Source organism: Lepisma saccharinum, chromosome 3 (genome assembly GCF_977018435.1).
Source record: "Lepisma saccharinum chromosome 3, izLepSacc3.1, whole genome shotgun sequence".
Lineage (NCBI taxonomy): Eukaryota > Metazoa > Arthropoda > Insecta > Zygentoma > Lepismatidae > Lepisma > Lepisma saccharinum.
The window spans coordinates 68,101,173-68,122,834 of record NC_139231.1 but is presented as its reverse complement, the minus strand read 5'-3'; the positions used below and the strand labels follow the sequence as shown (position 1 = coordinate 68,122,834).

Below are 21,662 nucleotides of genomic sequence, written 5' to 3'. Positions count from 1 at the left end.
TTAGATACATTATTTATTCAAAATTATAATATTTTTATTACAAATGTGCCAATATGAATTTTTATGGATGCTGATAAATAGGTGTAGGATTATCATCACTTTTAATTTTTTAAAGTTTTTTATTGGTGAAAGCAACATGCTCCTGGAGTGTATTGAGATTCATGTTATGAATAACTAATTGAATTAAGGTGTATGTATTTTGCCATTGCTACAAGATTGAGCATTTTTTTTGTTCATTTGCAGCATATTTTCACATCTTCAATATATCAGTAACTTTCTTTACACCCTGATTCAGTGGAGACACATCAGATTCAACTTTAAACTGAAGGTCCAGTCACGATTAGCCTGTGTGTGAAAAAAGTAGACTTAAAACCCAATTGAAACAAATACTTGTGAGGGACATTCCGAAAGTAAGTTTCGTCATTTTTTTTCACAGGGAAGCTGTATTGCAAAGTGAGAGAATACATTGCCATAACAAAAGACAATCTTTTCTGAATTCACGACAGGAGGAGCGACAGCAGAGGAGCGATGGCACATGCGCAGAGTGCCGAAGAATAGAGATAAGCAGCAGACCGATGTGCCTGAGCTCATTCGAGTACAAACCAGTATGGCACAAAGACGTGTGCTGGAAACGTGGTCACAAATGGAAGTTCGGCACGCTATTGCCACACACTAAGCAAACTGAAGTCTGCCATTCGACGAAAGAGACCAGGGCTCTTAAGTCGAGGGGTTTTGTCCTTGAGCGACAATGCAAGACCCCACACAGCAAGGGTCACTGCAGAACACATTTGTCGTCTGGAATGGGAGAGATTGAATCACCCGATCTTACCCCATCAGACTTCCACCTTTTTCCTGAGTTGAAGTCAGCACTATCGGGACGTCACTTCGGAAGCAAGGAAGAGGTGCAACAGGCTGTGAAGAACTTCCTTAAATCACTGGGCACCGATTTTTACCAGGAGGATTTCTTGAAATTGATATCCCGGTACAACAAATGTATCAATGTCGGTGGCGACTATGTGGAAAAATAGCCAAAAGATTGTATTTTGTTATGACATTGTATTCTTCTGTTTGTAATAAAGCTTCCCTGTGAAAAAAAAATATGACGAAACTTACTTTCGGAATGTCCCTCGTACGTTTTGTCACCTTTTTCCATATGCCAGCTGGTAACCCAGCATATTGCATGCTACGATATCACCACCTAAGGTTCCATGTGTGGGTTCTGGTCTGGGCATTTCTTGGCTTGCAATTTTTTATCAACTTTATCCTCATCATTGTCATTAGCCAAAAGTGACAGGTGACAAACAAGAAGAAAAACGTTCCCTTTTTGCATGACGTTTTTTTGCTGCTCTGGAAATTGACTGATCACAGCTAATGTTAAGAGACATTTAGGATAAATAGCATTCTTTTCTGGATAATATCAGTACTATAAATTTCCTACGAATAACTTCTAACACCATGTATCAAGCAGAATAGGTTTATCTTGCCTGTCAGAGAGCGAAGAAACAAGATAAAACTCAGCACACAGAATAAAACTTTTAAAGTTCTGATGGTTTTGCCGGATCCTCGCAAGCTTTGTCGAGGATAAATGACTTCCAGATATCTGTTGTGAGACTTGCTTCTACCAATTATTCCTGCTCCTCCTACTGTTTGCACCAGTTCTTAACTCATTTTTATCCTTGAAAATGCCAGCATGAAACCAGCAAATTGTTGGAACTTGTAAATTTTGTGCCGGCCTTCATGGCGGATGCCAGAGGTCCTGGGTTCATGTCCCAACCTGAGCATTGGTGTTCCTTGTGTTTTCCATCATCAATTTCATCATATTGTCACTCATCCTCATCTTCGCAATTACTCAAAGTGGCAGAAATGTTAAGTAAAAATAAATCAATTGTACACTTTTATTTTTGTGTGTGCTGTGTTTTTTCTTGTTTTCCTTCTCTGATGGGTGATAATATTAATTTCAGTTTTTATTCAGAGAATTTTTTCTCCAGAAAGGAGAAGGTGAAAGTTGTGTAGCTGAGTTATGAGATACATGAATGAGTAAAAGATACAAACTTGTTTGTGTACCTAAGACTTAAATGTATAGCCCGTAAAGGCCCCCGTTTTTTTTTTTTTTGTTTGTTTTTGTTTTTCAAAATTTTGAAGCCAATCTGTTGGGACACTATATAAAATTGTTCTTTATTTTTATTATTTTACGTTGTTTCTACCTCTTTGGCTAATTGTGAGGATGAGCTAATGAAATGGATGATGGGATAACACAGTGCCTTAACCAAAGTTTGAAACTGGAACCTCTGAATTTGTAGCACATTGGCATGTCTACTGCTTCATGGAGGCTAGCAGGTAAAATTGTCTAGATATTGTTATACAGTAAAACCTGTCTATCCCAGAACATGATGGCTCCAAGCAAAATTTTCCATCTTAACAGTTTTCCTTGTTATACAGGGTTGACTTTAAATACAGTATAGAGTGCTGCAGGAAATAATGGAAAGACAGATTTACATTTCACATTACTTATAATGTAGAGTACTAATGCATGTACATACATGATAAAAATGCGACAACGTCGCAATAAGCATAGCAGAGATTACAATTATGTAACTACACAACTAGTTGGTACAGTTTTTACAGTATTGTAAAAACATACTGTACGTACTTATGTATCTTTTCGAACCCGGGACCCCTGTCGTCCTATCGCGATGTGCATAGAGGGAAAAAGAAAGATTGAAAGATGGAATAAGAAAGGTGAAGAAAGATTGAGATAAATGTGAAGAAAAAAGAAAGAAACAAAGAGAGATAACAAGAAAAATAGAAATATGACGAACGATCAGAGGAGAAATAGACAAAGAAAGGTGGAGAAAGAGGGTAAGAGATGAAAGAAAGAAACTGAATCGTAACAGCTATGAGTATTGTAGCACATTCTTTCATATCGACAATGTTACCGATAAGCGAGTGGCAACAGAGGCGTGTTGCACTTACAGTATTGCATTGTTTTCTTGTGAGCGAAAAAAATAAAGGAAGAAATTTCCGTCTTACTGAGAATAAAAACATCTCGTTGGTCTTTAAATGGTGTTCCGTTACCGCATTAAGGAGGTTTCCGCCTTAAGCAGGTCATTTTCAGGTATAAAATCGGTCCGTTCTGGGGACTTTTTTCTCTCTCGTATTTACAGGTTTCCTTCTTATAGAGGTTCCGGGATATGCAGTTTTTACTGTAGTACAATAATTTGTAAAACACCTGAGTTGTAGACTGAGTGTAGGAATGAAGTATAGCAGGTTGAAAAGTGAGAATAAGGTATTAGTGAAATTTTTAAAGTATTATGTATAAATTCAGTAGTACTTGAAAAATAAATTATTTTACATGCTAGCAATGTTTTATTGTCAGTCTAAGATAAAATTGATGTATATTACCAACAATAATAACTCACATGAGGCACAAATACTGATTGTGAATTTATTGTATTTTTTTTATTTGTAATTTTACTTGCTTTAAGCTTATATTCTGCATCATCAGGTTATGGTGAGTGACAAAGAATTATGAGATAAAAGTGATAGACAGAATCACTCTTAAGTGTTCAACCACTAAGTTGGTCATGATTTATGTTGTATGAGAGTTCTTAGTCTCTGTCCAAGAGATCCAAAAAAGCAGGCTTGAAGTACAGACTTGTCGGAAGTGACCACCTAGTATCGGTCAAAAGTGCCAATTAAACGAGCAATCAAGACCATAGCATGGATTGTTGCAGGCTTGAATACTTGACTTGTACTCTCATTATTCATTTGTTTCAATTATCACAGAAGTTGAAAGTCAACCAGGTGTCTGTTGAAGTTAATTCAATGTGTGGAAATGTAAATATAAGGATATTTTAAAATGCTGTGTGATTTCTATAGTGAAAAACAAGTGTTTATAATTGGGAAAAACTTTTTTTTTTTATCTACTGATCGTATTTGGCACTGCAGTGAAAGTACAATTTGAAAGACTTTCACTTCCAGTCCAAGGATTCAAGAACCCCCCCCCCTCCCCCCGCATGTTGGAGTTGTTAGCACTTCACGCTACGATGCCAGGGGTCCCAGGTTCGAATCCCAGCCTGAGCATGGATGTTTGTGAGTATCTATTCATCATATCACTCATCCCCATCTTCGCAATTAGCCAAAAGTGGCACAAAAGTGAAGTAAAATGAAGCAAGTCAATCAATCAAAGCTTCAAGACTCAACCGCAAGATCATACTTGGAGGATGTTCGCTTCAAGTACAGTCTTGCACCTTTCGGACACAGCCTGAGAGTGAATGTACAGAAGTACTATGTATCCTAATAATTCATAATGAATGAATGCAATTCTATGTAGAGTGGGTACGAAGCAAATTGTCCATCATCGTGTTAACTCTCTTTCTTTACACACTCTGAGCTTCAAGAATTGAAACAAAATGACATTCAAGCTGCTGACAACTTCTGCACCAGCATATGTAAATGCATTCCTTAAAAGCACGTACGATGCAAGACAAAAATTAGTGAAAGTAGTCATGGACAATTTGCCAAGCAATACTTGTGCATCCAACTGTACATTTTTATGTATATCTATAGGTTATAATATTGAACACCATGAACAAAGAATTGAATTTTCTTCTTTATACCTTGATGATGCATGTATGTAAAAATTATTTCTGGAGGGAACCATTTCATGCCAACTTAGTGTCTTTCAATAGATTTAATTATTATTAATAGGTGAAACTGCAATTATTATTATTACATGAAAAGGTAAATAAATGGTGGAAAAGTAGAGAATATAAATTTTATCCATGATCTAACTTACTTCTAGTTAAGATTGCAATATTTTTAAGATAATTATTTTCAGCTGATAAGAAAATAAAATTCCTGATTAGTATTATTTATTATATTGATTACTATTACTATGCATTGATTTTTTTAATCCCAATGAAATTCTGCTTTCATGTGAGTACAGTAGAAAGAAGTCGAATTCATAGTACATAACAAACAGTGTAAAAGTATTTCATTTTCATTGTTTGGATAGTTACGTTTTAAAACTAACTGAAGTAACCAAGTTACTTCCTGTTGGTAATTTTCTTGCAAACAAATTACACATCATCACTGATCATTAATTGTAATAAAATAAATATGTGATGACTTACATTTGTTCTATTGTGTTTCTGGTACATAAAATAAGTCTGCATATAATAATAATATTCTAACAAATAAATGGTGGAACAAGAAGTCTACTTTGCTTGAATGATCATTCATTTTATTTATTTTACTTCATATGTGGGTCATTCCAATTCCAATTCATTCCAATCAACCCAAAAAAAATATATTTTTGAATCTTTAGGATTCAGATTTTTTTAAGATTTTTTGTTTATTCATTGTACCTATAAAGAGGACAAAAAGTGCCAAATTTCAGATTTTTTGCACTCATAGTTTTTGAGTTATTGACTTCCAAAAAAGAAAAGTCCCAAAATTTGACGACATTTTGAAATCTTTGAACAGCTGTAGATCTAAAACTATTTGACCTAGAGAGCTCAAATTGGTCATTTTCTTCTTCTTTTAATGGCTTTTATTGGAAATGCAACATGGCTGTGGAATTTCAATTTTCTAATTTTTATAAAACTCGAAAGAAAGTTTTTTTAAAAAATCTCAAAAAGGCCCCTTTTAATTTTTTATTTTTTTTAAATATATGTTTTGAAGACATCAATTGACTATTTGCATGCAAAATTTCATTATTTGACGGCAATGGGTTCCTATGGAAATTAATTATTTTGTATTGTAATGTGTGTCAAATTTGCTAAATTTGTTGACACTCATGTTAAAACCATAAGTATAAGCTGAGTGGTTGATGTTGAAGTCTTCATATTAGTCTAGTTTATAATTTTTTGACTGCAAATAACATGGTAGCACCTAAAATTTATCACTTTTAATATCAGGTAATCAAATTGAAAATGGTATATTTGTGTTTACATTTTTAGAAAGGTTACAGATACAAGGTCTTAATATCGAAAAAATATTTATGCATAAAATGTTCATAATAAACTAAAAACAATTTTTATCAACTACAGACCACACAAAAAATTAATAACAATTAATTTCAATTAATTCACTTTAAAAATTACTTTGAGCGTATAAAACACAGTTACTTCACTGGGCATTTTACAACTGGCTGAAGATTGCAATAAACAACTAGTGATGCTCACTGATGTATACAGAGCCTATCAGTGCTCTCACATCTCTAATTGCAGTATTTATTATCTTGTTGATGGCACATTTCATAAGCAACAGTCTTTTTCACGTGCTTCTCACCCTCCTCTATGATAAGTTAGCAGACTGGAAGGAGTTACTCAGCAGCCTTTTCAACAACCTGAAGAGTTTAAAGTATAGACTGCCAACAAAGGAAAACTGAATTTTCTATTTCTACTTCCCTACTCCCGCACCTTCAACCCACTGGCCGCTGCAAACGTTGAAGGGTTGCAAGAAATTGTAATATTTACTTCACAAATTTTATAGAAACAAGAATACAATCTATGCATTTGTGTGTGTGTGTGTACAGAAAGGGAGGTGGAGAATGGACGATGCATTAAAGATTGCCCACTTACCCATCAGTTGTTACCCAAGTTCCAAGGTCACCACATGTCACTGTAAACAATCAATAAATTCAGCTACTTGTTCCTCCATAGACTTTTCCTTTTCTGTTATGACTCGTAAAACTGACTGGAATACTTAACATATCTTATATATCATCAATCATTATGTTGTGTTAAGAGGCATGATTTAAATACTTTTTATTCTTCAAATACCTGTAAGGGGCACCTCAGACCAAAATAACAAGTGACAGGTGACAAGCGACAGTAAGGATTCACACCAAAGTGACAAACAAGCAACACGGGTCCCTTCAGTCTATAAAGCAAGCATTCACAGCACATGCGTGAACAACAGGCTGAGGCGACATGATGCATTTTATTGAGAAAACGACCCCTGTCCGAGCAACTTGCAAGAGACAAGCGTGTGTCACTTGTTGCATGTCACTTCAGTCTGAAAGCTCCTCAAATTTTAATAACATACATTTATATATTAAAGTTGTGTTACACCATGAGATTTGTTTATAAAACAAAACCAATACATTATTATTAAAAGTTATAAATATTATAAATTTCCATATTTTTGCAATCCAAAAATTATAAAATAGACTAATATGAAGACTTCAACATCAACCACTCAGCTTATACTTATGATTTTAACAAGAAAGTCAACAAATTTAGCAAATTTAACATGCATTGCAATACAAAATAATTAATTTCCATAGGAAATAGTATCAAAGTCAAACCTGCTTACAATCATTTTTTTTTTCCCATTACATGAAGTTGCTATTAAGTTATATGAAGTTGATAAGTGCCTTCTATATGCTGACAGCACAATTCCCATCTGAACTAAATGCCCTGCACATGCCACTATTGTACTTGGTAGAGCTTCTTTAAATGCAAGTAACTGCCCAGGTACTTGCATGTGGTGGCATCTATTCCACTTGTACCTGTTTTTTTTCTCTTCCATTGCAAGATTACTCCCTCGACAATGACTTCTTTCTAACACTATTAACATAATTGTGAATGCAGCATCCACTCAAAACATTGAAGTCTTCTTGTGCAATTATAAATGATGAATTGCAATAATATGCATGTTCTAAATGCAACAAAGTCTAGCTTGCTTGCATAGGGAACTCCACGAAAATTCTTTCACCTTAGCATCCAGAGAAGGTGCAAAGTTTGAGTTGCCAAAATTAACTCTTCCGCACGTTATAAAATTTACAAGTAAACAATTTGTCGTACAGTAACTGTTGATAACATTACTTTTTTGCAAAAAGTTAACTCTGTTCCAGCTACTTATTTTTTAAAAGTATCCAGTTACAGTTAGAATTCCTAAGAAAGTTACTGTTACTTCCAAACACTGTTAATTTTAATCTTGAGTTTTATTTTAAGCTGTCCTTATTTAATGTTAGTACGTACTTGGCAACTCTTTCAAGGATATTTCCAGAACCTGAGAGGTTATAAATATTCCTTGACTGACTGATGACAAGCAATTACTATTGGTTGCAATTAGTAATGAATACATTTTTCCAGCGTCAGTGTACATATCTTTTGCCAAAAGAAACAAAGGATGAGTGGAAAAGTGTTGAAAGTGTGATTTTTTTTTAAAGTTTGATCAGGGGTCAAATCTGTTTTTCACAAAGTCAAAAAGTTTGTTTTAAGTCCACTTTATGCACAGATAGGCCAATACAGACTGGACTTGCAGTTTAAAGTGGGATCTGAGCCACTACTTTTCTCCATCAGGTATTGAATCTCTCATCCTCTTACAGGGTGGTGGTATTATCATTGAGCCACCAAGGTTCATCCTAAATTTCATTAAAGTGTCTATATGTATGTTATGAAAGTAAATCAGTTAATATTAATCCTTCATGTAGCTATTCTAATAGCTAAATCTAGGTCTACCCAATGGCATAGCAGTCATTCCATGCCAATTCGCCCAATGAAGAAGTGAAATGTTTTACCACTCACCCACATCATGCTCACGACATTGGATTGGTTTGTATCAGTTCATCTGTCTTTTATAGGGGTGGTTCCAAACTATTGGCCTACAACATAAAATGACCAATTACATTAAAATGAAGTTTCGATAAAACTGAGCTCACCATTATGTTTCTCGTCAAATTCAAGCCCATTTTAATATGTTACCACATTTCCATTTAAGAAAATGACGTTGACTCCAAGATGGAGGCCATAATGGCCTAGATTTGGTTATGTGGGCTCCCGCATAGCCAAGTGGTTACCACTCTCACTTTTGGTGTGAGCGGAGTTTGATTCCTGATGGGTTCTGCCAAGATGTCAGCATTGACCCAAGATTGTGAGGTCATTTGGGAAGCTACTTGAAAAAGAAGTAGAAGGTTTGGTCACAAAACCCAGATAACAGCGGCGATGGGATCCGATGCACTGACCACGCGTCACTCAATGAAACGCCACTCTGGCAGGCCCTGGTTCTTCGAGGCCTGTTGCGCCACATTTTTATTATTATTATAAGTTTGGATGGTTTTATTCCTCACCCACATTAGTTTTATTTGTATCAGCTCGTCTGTCTTGTAAAGAGGTGGTTCTAAATTATTGCCCCATCCTATACACAAATGTATGTAAATATATGTTGTAGCATGAAAATTCATGCAGTCAATTATAAATATAGTCATTGTCACTCTCTGTTGACAGTTATAATACATTTAGAAAAGTCTTGGAAATGTGCATTATCAGTGTTTTTAATTGAAGTCTCCATTAGAGTGTTTCATAAATTAGCATACATGTTATACATAAGCCATTGAGACCCACAATTTTTATTTCATAATACGTTAAAACATACTTAGAGGATTAGTGAAAAACAAATACAGACAAGTAAGTAAATACTTTGGCTAAAGTATTAATTTATGCAATTTGATGTTTTTTGCTGTAAGAAACATGTTTTGTTTATGTAAAATAATTTTTTGCGTGGAGAAAACCCAAGTCTTGGGCATTTTTATTTGAATCTGCACACTTTGATTGGCTTACAGGAAAAAATTCATGGAGCTACGGAGATTACATGCTGAAATATAATTATTTTATTAATGTACTGCACTCCAATGAAGAGTCAGAAGCAATATATATATATATATATATATATAAGCAAATCCTGAAAACTTTATCCTGTAACTGTAAAAGTATAAGGCCCAGAGAAGAAGAAAATTATATGTTTTTTTACCTAGGTCAAAGCTACAAGTATGTAAATTTTGTTGAAATCCATGTCGGTGGGTAACATGACCAGGGTGAATTGTCTTGGAATGACCCATAGTGGTTCAGAAACAACTTTAAACTAGCTCCAGTCCTGATTAGCCTGTCTGAGCCTAAAATGAGCTACGAGGGCATGTCAAAATAAAAGAGTCAATTACAGAGAATAAAATCAAGCTAGAAAATGTTTATTTTGATGCTACAAGTGTATCATACCCTGGCTATTTTTCTACATAGTCACTAAGCATTTTTGATACCGTGGAACAAGTTTACGTATACCCTCTGCGTAGAAATCTACCGACTGGGATCTCAGCCAGTCGAGAACTGATGTCTTGAGAACCTCACTATCATCGAAACGTGAAGCAAGGCACTTTTTGAGGTGAAGGAACAGAAAGTAATCACTTGGGGCAAGATCGGGACTGTATGGTGGGTGACTAAAATGTTCCCATTGGAATTTTTGAATTGTTGCAACAGTACAGGCTACTGTGTGGGCGAGCGTTGTCATGCATAAGAAGAATTCCAGTTTTGAATGGCACTTGGCAATACACATCTACTGTAATGGTTCGTCCCGGTTCCAGGAATTCCACGAGGATTACACCTTTTTGGTCCCAAAACATGGTTGCCATGATTTTGCGATGTGGTGGTGTTTGCTTGAATTTCTTCTGTTTCGGTGAACCGGAGTGACACCATTGCATGGATTGCTTCTTCGACTCACCAGTGACGTACGATATCCAGGTTTCGTCTCCAGTCACTAAGTGAGAAAACAAGTCATCCCCATCCTACTCCCAACGGGCCAAAAAATCACACCCTGATTTCATTCTTTCATCTTTGTGATTTGTGAGTGTTTGTCAACATTTTTGGCACCCACCTTGTACACAGTTTGCCATAACCCAGATTGACCATTACAATTCGGTGCAGTGTTTTATCAGACACTTCAAAAAACTCCTTGCCTAGATCAGTAATGGTGAAACTGCGATTGGATCACACTTTTTCATCAACATGTTGCACAAGGTCATCCTGCCGCTTTGCTTGTCATCATGAACATTTGAACGTTCTTCCCGAAAAGCATGGCACCATTGTCTTACCTTTCCTTCACTCATTACTGTTGGTCCGTAAATGGCACACAATTCCCAATGAATGTTAGCTGCACTCATCTTTTTGCATTGAGAAATCTAATCAACGAACTCACCTCTCATTTGGCTGGATTTGCTATTACATTAGCCATTTCAACTTCCTGGTACTCACACGTACACACCTCCACACTGAGTCAACTACATAAAGTAAACTCTTATATTGCTTAATTAAATATACACTTAACAGTTATTCAATGGTTTATTCATCATGTACCCTTATGTATTTAATACGGAAATATTTTACCATATCCATAAAAAATAGAATTGAGATGGCATACAGTCCTAAAGCACAAATGTTTAAATCTGTATCAATATCACCATGGGACAGTACTGCATACAACAGATAAGATCCACATACAAACCGAGTAACAGTGAAAGTTATCATAAAAGTCAGTTCAACAAATGTAAACATCAAACTGTCCTCACAATGAAAGTACCTAAGAATCCATCGTGTGTGTAACAGAATGTTTGACAACTCCAATTGAGCAATGCCTGCAACTGCCACTGACGCTGAGAAGCCCTTACTTAGAATTCGTAATACGAGCACAATGGTAACAACATGATGGGCTACCATCGACAACCTCTCCCTTAGGTACAGGGTACATGCAAAATCAATTGCAAAAAAACCAAATGTCATTTCCAGGATGATTACTTCAAAATCTGTGTTAAGGATACCTGCAGAAGAAACTTGTTTTAGTGCTTTTTCTGAAAATTTCTTCGGAGAAGAATACTGAAATGTCTATGAAAAAATCTAAGCTTGCCAAGATAGGATTAAATAAGAGATTAGATCCAATCAGCATGGTTCCAGAACAACAATCCTTTAGGTGCCAGGAACCTTTCCAGACACACACATTTTGAATGTGCAGTGCTGCACAAAAAAAAATCATAGAAGGAAGACTATTTACGGTAGATAGTTGTTATTGGTTTCTTTTTTCTTAAGAGTATCTTGTTTCTGGGAAGGGAAATTTTGGTATCTTGTTCCAAAGAACACTATTACAAGAAGAAAATTTTAAATATACAGGGGAAAAAATATTCTAGAATGTAGTATTGTTAGGGTCCTACAACTGTGCAGAGCTGTACAGAGGTTGTTCCGCCTACGTTTGGCCAATTTCGTTCCTCCCACCCTGCACTCAGAATGAACTCACCCAACCTTGGTCAGGCATGTTTGTCAGTGTAGTGTGTGAGCTGTAGAAGTGTGGTTGTGTTTTCTCACTGGGCCAAAAATTCCGCCAAAACTGAGCCGCTTTTTGGGAGGAGTGCGTTGTATAACTTTCCAAGTGTTTGCATTTTCTCGCTTGGCCGAAAATGCTGCCAAAACAGTTGCTTTTGGGAAGGTTTTGTTGTAGCCTTTTATGACGCAAAGTTCAGTGTGTCAATGATCAGGAAGTAGTGTAAGAGCAAGAATTGTGACGTTAGTTTGACTTTATTCAAGACTGTGATCGGCAAGTATAAGGATTGCATGGCCCCAGCATTCGGTTCTCCAACAAAGGGGACGAGAACACGGCCGTGCACACAAGCAAACCACCAGTATGCAGGCGAAACTTCGCAGAATGGGCATGCAAGAGAATCCACCGAAACAAAGACAGATGGAAAATCATCTAAATATGTCTTTGGAAACTGTTAACAGCACCTTGCACTTGCATACTGGTGGTGGCTTGTGTGCACGGCCGTGTTCTCGTCCCCTTTGTTGGAGAACCGAACGCTGGGGCCATGCAATCCTTATACTTGCCGATCACATTCTTGAATAAAGTCAAACTAACGTCACAATTCTTGCTCTTACACTACTTCCTGATCATTGACACACTGAACTTTGCGTCATAAAAGGCTACAACATAACCTTCCCAAAAGCAACTGTTTTGGCAACATTTTCGGCCAAGCGAGAAAATGCAAACACTTGGAAAGCTATACAACGCACTCCTCCCAAAAAGCGGCTCAGTTTTGGCGGGATTTTTGGCCCAGTGAGAAAACACAACCACTCTTTTACAGCTCACACACTACACTGACAAACATGCCTGACCAAGGTTGGGTGAGTTCATTCTGAGTGCAGGGGGGGAGGAACGAAATTGGCCAAACGTAGACGGAACAACCTCTGTATTGATAATATTCAGTAGTTTTAAAATAAATTAAGTGCATTATGCAGTGCAATCAAATAATAAAAAAAGATGTTAAGTGTCGATAAGTACCCTAGTATAGTCCAGCAGTATGCTATGTAAAGATTGTTTTATTTGCAGTTACTGTGTATATGTTCAATCTGTTTTTCTCACTATGTGCTAAATAGGGGTGAAACGGGAGTGAACTAAAATTAATACTAATTATTTTACGTTTTAACATTTTTGTGGATTTTTCAAAGAAAATTAAGTTTCAGAAAGAGTAGTATTTTCTGGCATGTAAACTCAAGTAACTAGCTTACATAGCCATTGGCTGACCAAGTAGCCTACTTACGAATAGTCAGAGGTGTTCATTTTAACTCAGCCAGACCGCACCTGCATGTGACTTCATTCTCACATGCATCACCCTTACTGCTTGCCCTCACCATCATGACACCCAGGCCCTTGCCCTTCCTCATCCTCACAAGTCTTCCAGAGGGTGAAATCTACCCTCCTGAGTGTCGCCCTCTGGTTGACAATACTACTTTTTAGTTATTGTGCAATACATTTTAATTGTTTTTTAAGGTAAACTATTGGACAGTTTTCAACTATATTCAACATGATTATAGCTACATTGTAGGTTTTTAACCTGTGTATAGGACTGCTGACAACCCACCATCGTGAGGAAATTCGGGAGCTCAAGTGAGTAGCATAACCTGGTCTGGGAAATCTCCTACAACAACTGAGGGTTCAACGTGCTGACCCCATGTCACCCTATTATCCACACCTCTAGGTAGGATTGTGGGAGGGAGACTGGCAGTTGGAAGATAGGCCAAGGGCCTTGCAGCACTGTAGAGCCACGGGCTATGTTATTAATTTATAGTTTATGATAATATTAGTTGTTTTATTATTGTTATTACTACTATTCAATTTTATATCAACACTCCGACAACCTCCTCCACAGCTACAAGATTTGTTGCGATATCCATGCCTAAAGAAAACAACTCTGTGGCTCAAAGATGCACGATTGGCACATTGAGTCCCACTGCTGCTATTTTTCTGGCTTTCGAGAATGGAGACTTCCTCCCATTCCTAATTTCATGTCCTGCACATAATTATGCTCATTTTTGACCTTGAAAATTCTGAAAAACCGTTGTGTTTTAAGCAATTCCTTCTGGTAAATGAGGTCCCTCCTGGGAGACCAATTCCAGCTATCAGCTGTTTTGAGACCTGAAAATTAACATTGTTCAACAATAAGATATATTGTCCAACTTACCTGGGGTCATGCAATGCAGTAAGTTGGTAGAATAGGACCATAATATGGGGAATGTAGTAAGGAATGCATAAATAATGGAGACAATGTGGATTGTCAGTTCGCATGCTTGTATAATGCTATTGAGTCCATAAAAGAAACCACACCATATTGTGAAACTAACAAGAAGTTCCACACACAGATTCATGTAGGACTGTTTCAATCATCTGAACCCTGAAACGAAAGGATTCCTCCTTTAATCAATACAACTGTTAAAAGAACAAAAATGTATGCTCATTAAGAAGCGATTTTATTTATACCTATTCTTATTTGTAACCTTTGTTAGAAGATTTCCAACACACTGCAAATATTTGTGATATAGTTACAATTAAATTGTTCTATCATAATTTCTAGTACCATTACTACTGTTTCTGTCTTGATAGAAAGATGTCTGTGTGTGTGTGAGAGAGAGAGAGAGCACACCACATTAAAATTTGACGAGTTCTCATTTCCAAAAAGTGTGCCAAAGACCTTAAAATAACTGCCACTTATTTAACTCAGTGCTACGTACATTACTTGTTGAATAACATAATTACTCAGTTGCAAGAATGTTTACAATATGATAGTTGTGCTAATTATGAACATAAAACGATAGAGTGAGGTTATTCCTCTTGTACTTTTTAGTTGTTGAAGTATTTAAACATTTTTTTATGTAATGTTTATTTTTAAATCAAACTACAAATAAGCATCTGAAGAAGGGAGTGTGTGTTCTCCCAAAAAATGTTTAAATGCTTGTAACAACAGTAAACTAGAGAGAAATAACTCTGCAATAAAGCAATATGGCCATACAAGAACAATTATACATCTAGGACAGACTGAGGACTGTTCTTGGACAATTCTGAAACTCTGGTCAGAAGTTTTAACCTGGCACCTCCATTCAGTGGTCGAAAGTAGCGGCGCTACTGTAGCTAGCTACAAAATTTGTAGCTGTAGCTGTAGCGGCGCTACATTTTGAAAATTGTAGTTGTAGCGGTAGCGAAGCTACAAAATTTCTGTAGTTGTAGTGAAAATTTTGCTACAGCTACATTTCTTCTCAGCATTTTGAGGTAAATTCTGAATGCGGCAACAGCATTAAAAAAATCGACAATAATGCTTACTTTTGCAGGAGGATTATAAAGACAGTCTATTACATGGAAATACTCAATAAATATAATAAATATCTTGATATCACAGTAAAGGTATCCGCGTAATTTATTTCATTAGTATCTTAATAATTCTAATATCCAGATAACTAACTGACATATATGAATATATTCCAACTAACAGCTACTTGTTTTGAGATTTTGAGGAAATGCCTCATTTGTGGCACCCCTGAAAAAAAAAATACCTCGCTTGCGCCACCCCGGAACATGTATTGTGGATATTCCTAGTATAAGAGGCAGCAAAATGTAATTAATTACTGTGTAAAACACAACTTGCAGTGCAAAAAGGAGCGATCCATTTTCCACTAGAATGACAGCAATAGTGCCAGCAATCAATGGCTCAGTATGTTAACAGAACTCTCGGATTTACACATCAGTTTTCTCAATATATTTCCCTTTAGCTCTTCTGTTACTTTTGCTAATCATGACAATGAAGATCAATCCTTTATTTACTAATTATCTTATTTACAGTCGGGTCCCGGGTTCGATACCCGGTGGAGGCACATAGTGGTTCGGATCCCACTTTAAACTGTAGGTTCAGTCCCGATTAGCCTTAGTGTGCATAAAGTGGACTTAAAACAAAAAGTCAATCAATCTTATCTAGAGTCACTTTCTGCCACTTTTGGCTAATTGTGAGAATGATAAAGAATGATGAAAGACGATGAGCAGTGTGGGGAATGGAGGAGCAGGAGGATCCCACCCTCCAGGCGTCTTTCCTAGTTTTCATTTGGAGTCCACTTTATGCACAGATAAGCAAATCAAGACTGGTTTCGAACCACTATGTGACTTAACTCAATATTTATTCTCAAGGAAAATATGTTGATATATAAATGTAAATAATTCTACCAAATTTTATTTGTGTATAGTTGTAATCATTAATTTTGTGTCATCCTAATTGAATTGATCTGCCGCTTACATAGGTACGTTATTCTGATACACTATATTGAAAATAAGCAACTGAAGTAACACTGCTATCAAAATTACAGAATGACGGGAATCATGATAATAAATAACGGAATCTATTTTCCAGCAAGTACAACTATCATACTAGGGTCTTCTTGGAATATCCATGTGGTTGTTAATTTCTTTTATGCACAAGTAGCGGAAAAGTAGCGAAGTAGCGAACAGGAGTAGCGTAGCGAGCTACTTTATGGTAAATGTAGCTGTAGCTGTAGCGAAGCTACATTTTGGAAGAGTAGCTGTAGCTGTAGCGAAGCTACTTTTAAAATGTAGCGTTCTGATCACTGCCTCCATTCAGTGGTCTGTTGAGAAATGCGGGAGCTGGCCAGGCTGTTGCACGAGTCCTTCCAAAGTGCATCAAACAATAACAGTGAGTTGTTATTGAAGCCCTTAGATGGTAAATTATTTTCTTCACGCCATCTTAATTACCTTCTCCCTCTGTGTCTGTTGCCTTTTCCTCTCCTCCACCTGAAACCAAGTGTTCAAAATTCCCCTCACTAAGGGAACAGCGACTGCTGTCTCCAACACTTCTCCCTGTGGATCTTATCCATGGAAAGTGGAGTGCTGATTACTGTTGTATAGTCAGGAGGAATATTACAGATGCCAGATATGGAAGAAAATCAACAGTCCTCATAGTTTAAGTATGATGATTAGGTTTATGTAATGAACCATTTTTTTTTTTAAACATTTCACTTGGGTGTTGCAAAAAGTGATGATGAACTATTTATATACACATGAGTTCTCTCATTTCCCAAACATGAATATTTGGGTTCATTGCTCACCTTGTGAGCAAAAGAAAATTAGTTTTGTTGATCATTGCAATTAGGGATTGGTGTGTGCATGTGTTGGGATGTGAAAATACACAAATTTAGTGAAAAGCCACACTGTACATGTGGATGTGCTCGCACACATGCACACAATAATCACTAAACGGGGCATTGTGTACAGATAAATCTTTAAAGTGTGTGAATATAGATTTTTAAACTTTGGAAGAATATAGACATAAGGACACGTCCACATCACCCCTCAGACTATTAAAAATAGTTTTTCACTCTCAAAATAAAATTTACTATTTGAATATTTTAAAGTTTTTAAAAAAAATGATATTGAGACAAATATACTGGAAGTATTGATGTTTTATACCATTCAAGCAGTGGCGTGCAGTGACATTTTCCGTTGGGGAAGCAGAAGGGTGCAAAATCATCCAAGGCTGGTGGTTGGGGGGGGGGGGAGAAAGCTTAATCTACAAATCATCCTCCCCCACAAACATACATATAAATTATACGATATACATATTTATAATGTTATTAAAAGTAAAAATAAGTTACTAAATTAAAAATATATTATTATTGTCGTTAATTACAAAAAAAGAAATACATTTGTTATACGATATCAGATATTATAAAGTATCAAACTAATTTCTTTACTAACTGGTTGAAGATGTTAATAGTTTATGAAATAGTTGAAGTGGTTTTATTATGTGTAAATTTTTATTTATATTTTTCTTTATGTTGATATAAATGGATTAGATTTCATAGTTATTATTGTTTTTCATTCTTGTTTTACTTTTATTGTGCGTATTGGTGTAGATTTGTTAATGATCTCTTGAGATAGAAAAAGCATTGAATATTCACAACTACAGTATATTTGAAATTAAAAGTAATTGCTTATCATTCGTTTGTTGTAACAAAAACTCTCCCACCACCTCCCAACATTTTTTGGTGGGGGAATTTTTGAGGCCAAGATTGTTCGTGGGGGTATATCCCCCATCCTCCTTAGATTTCGCACCCTGGGAAGCAGATCCAGAAAAAATAAGAAAACCAAGAATTCATTGCTTCTACATGGTACGTTATACTGAAAAGAATTAGCATTCTACCTGATACTCTTTCCATAACGTCTCTAGCTGGAGCCTGTGTCCGAGTGGTTAGCACATCGCGCTGCGATGCCAAGGGTCCCGGGTTCAAATCCCTCTCGGGCTTGGTTGTTTGTGAATGTCCATTCATCACTCATCCCCATCTTCGCAAATTAGCCAAGAGGCACAAAACGCAAAGTAAAGTAAACTAACTCATTCATAACATCTCTAAGGGGAAAGATAAATGTCCTGGCGCAGTTGTTCATTTTTTCGAATTTCAGTTGGTGTGTTGTCAAACGTATTTAATTCAACAGACGATCAGGGATGATTGAAACAATTCCCGTAGTAAATAGTAAACAATGCCAACACTAAAGTTTTTGAAGCAAACAAATAGAAATTCACCTGCCTGAAAAACTGTAACTTTTCACCTTGCAAAGCGCTTGAAAAAAGTGTGACCGTGGCCAGCGAGTTTTACCAACTTTATTTGGCGGATGGGCCCATGGACATATTAGCTGTCTTACTAGACCGAATGCTCGGAAACGTTTATCTTCACATAGAATATATCATCCGTATGTCAGCAATCATATTTTTGTGTTTCTCCTGTGTTTTGAAACTTTATAATATATTTATGAATATAAATTTTAAGTAGCTTGGTGGATATGCAATATCGCTGACAGTATACAGTGCACTTGGACACTTATCGTGAAGTTCGCAACACTGAGGCCATCAACCGAGTGAAAGGATGGCACTTTGGCTTTCGTTCAGCGCTTGCCCATTGGGAAACCCAAATTTCCCCCTACATAGCTTAAAGTCCCATTGGATTCTTCAAGGTCGCTCGTTGGTTCCTAGGGACCTTGATGGCATTGACTGCCTACAGGCTGGCCAGGGTGATGTTACGCACATGTTTTGTCAACGTGCTGCGAGTGGATGTTGATGGCCCCATATCCGAAAAAGACGAACCTTGGAGGCTTGCAGATTGAGGCAACCCGGAAGAAATAATAAAAAAACAAAAGTTACAGAATTAACTTGTAACAGTTATGCTGTGTGTCACCACTGCTGGCCTTGCTGTATCGGAGTGCACATGCATGCATTCAAGTAGTAAACGTTATGATTAGTGCTCGGAATGATGAGCTAAATAACTCCAAAAAATGACCTAAAAATAATTTTCGCTTTTAAAATGGAAGATTAATTTCTTCATAAATTACAAGAGAGTAGTTTAATAGAAAAACTCGTTGTTTGGTGGTTTTAACTACCGAATAACAAAATAAAACTGCAGTTTAAAGTGGTATCCGAACAATTTGTACCTCAACTTGCATCAAACCCGGGACCCTTTGATTACAGGATACCACGTTACCACTACGCTATCCATCAAAGAAAGAAAAACGAAAACTGTCCCACAACTTGTCAAGACATGGGCTGTTCCAATTGGAACAAAGGAAAGTAGGAGAAAGGTCTGTTCCACTTTCTGATAGGGGAGGGGGGGGGGGCGAAGTGTGATAATTTACAAGGACATTTCCTAATATTTTAAAAATTATTTTCTCGAAAGTGGGACGAGACCCCAAAGTTTTTTTCATTTCCTGGTATTAGTACATATATTCACCTACAAGTTGGCATACTTAGTGTATTTTTACCTTGATGGTGTTTGGAGATAGGCGTAATTCCAAAGATGCGGATTTCCCAGTTTTTGAGTATTCAAAGGGTTATATCTGCTAACAGCATCAATATCCCAGTAATGTGCTATATCAGGTAGCTTGTCTTAATAGTGAGCTTCAATGCCCAGTATACAAATCTTTGGGGTAGGTTGCTTAACCAAGATATTAAGGGCCGAAAACAGGAAAAAACTGCATTTTGGACCCTCTTCGTTGCCACATAACAATGGAAAGTAACAATGTCCCATCAAAACAATTGAATGTATAAGCAACCAGTCTTATATTAACAGTATATCAAAACAAAAGTTTGGGATGTTGTTGATTTCCAAAGATATGGGGCACTCCGAACTTATCCATGTTTCACTTTTCATGAAAAATGGGCAGTCTGACCTTGAACTTTGATATTTTCTACAGGGGAGGGAAAAAATTTTTAAGGTCTCAAAATTGTACAATATTCATTTCTAATGACCTACTTCAACATATGAAAAAATAAAGCCAATCAATTAAAAAATTCAAATATTCCTTTTTTGTTCGAATTTCAAAATAATGGCTCTTAAACAATAACTGTAATTTGCTTTGGCATTCTTTCTAGATTATCTATAACTCATATAAAATGTTCTGTGTGTGAACTACAAGTAGACTGTTCTCTTCTTAAGTGATGGCCATTTAAACAAACACTAAAAATCATTAATTTGTAATAAACCTTAAAAGTTTCAATATGAAAATATAGTGGTTAAAATTTTTGTAACAAGTACATACATACACACACATGCACGTGCGCTCCCCATATATATACATAAAACAAGGAAAAAGGGAAACACTCACTGATTTTGGAAAAATTCAAAATTTTCGCCACCGTGAATTTTTTTTTCATTGTCTGGTAAGTGTTTCCTTTTTTTATTATTACTTGTTTTTTTTTTGCACTTGCATCCTTCTAGCAAAACTAAATTTGTTCATTATTGTTGAGCCATAGGTAAAAGTAATTGCAAGAGTAATTATTAATTTTTTTACTCCTACCTGAAAAAGCAACTAACTGCTACTTACAACTGCAGCACAGACTGCAGTGCAAGTAACTCGTTATTTCTACATGCTTATTTGCTGTACCTTAGAACATGTCTGTGAAGTCCTAAAACAAATTATAATTTTTTATAATCTTAAAAGCACATAACTGGATTGGTAAAGATAAACATTTTAAAGAAAAGTTACAAATTACTCAGGAGATAGGTGTCCTTTAAATTATGTCTTCATATTCTTGATTATTTTATTTGTTCAGTGTATATAATTCTAATAACCTTGGTTCAGTGTATGCCCAAGGATTACCTATTACATTCGGCTGTTTTTGCCCAACACAACCTGTAATTTAATTTCATTGAACACAGCCAAGATGGAGCATACAGGTGGATCCAATAGAAACATTTTGTGGTCAGTAATTTCCGAGTGACAGAGGTTAGATGTCTTCATAAGTAGAGGCGTCTCCAAAGAAAGTTTATCATGGTACACAATTCCTGCCACTCAATGCATGAAAGTGCTTCTATTCACTGACAGGAGAACTAAGAATGTATTTTGTTCTCTGCCAGGCAGAGTTGGCATGGGGGTTCAACTGAGGACCTGCACCAGGGCAGCCGACTCGCGATTTCTCTTTCTCAACAAAAGGGTTCGCCATGTTACGGACACAAATACATTACTTATTGTGTAAATATTTTAGTGAAATATTGTGAAATGGTAAAGACATTGTTTTA

General features: G+C 36.3%; 1 long non-coding RNA gene across 1 annotated transcript; it reads right to left on the bottom strand.

Moving 5' to 3' along the window:
- Positions 1–11,459: 11,459 nt before the first annotated feature.
- Positions 11,460–21,156, bottom strand: LOC145985830 (uncharacterized). Its single transcript, XR_014441457.1, has 3 exons — positions 21,028–21,156; positions 14,285–14,494; positions 11,460–11,596 (listed from the first exon to the last, which is right to left on the bottom strand). It is a non-coding gene; the product is annotated as an uncharacterized LOC145985830 (long non-coding RNA).
- Between the last annotated feature and the right edge of the window lie 506 nt (positions 21,157–21,662).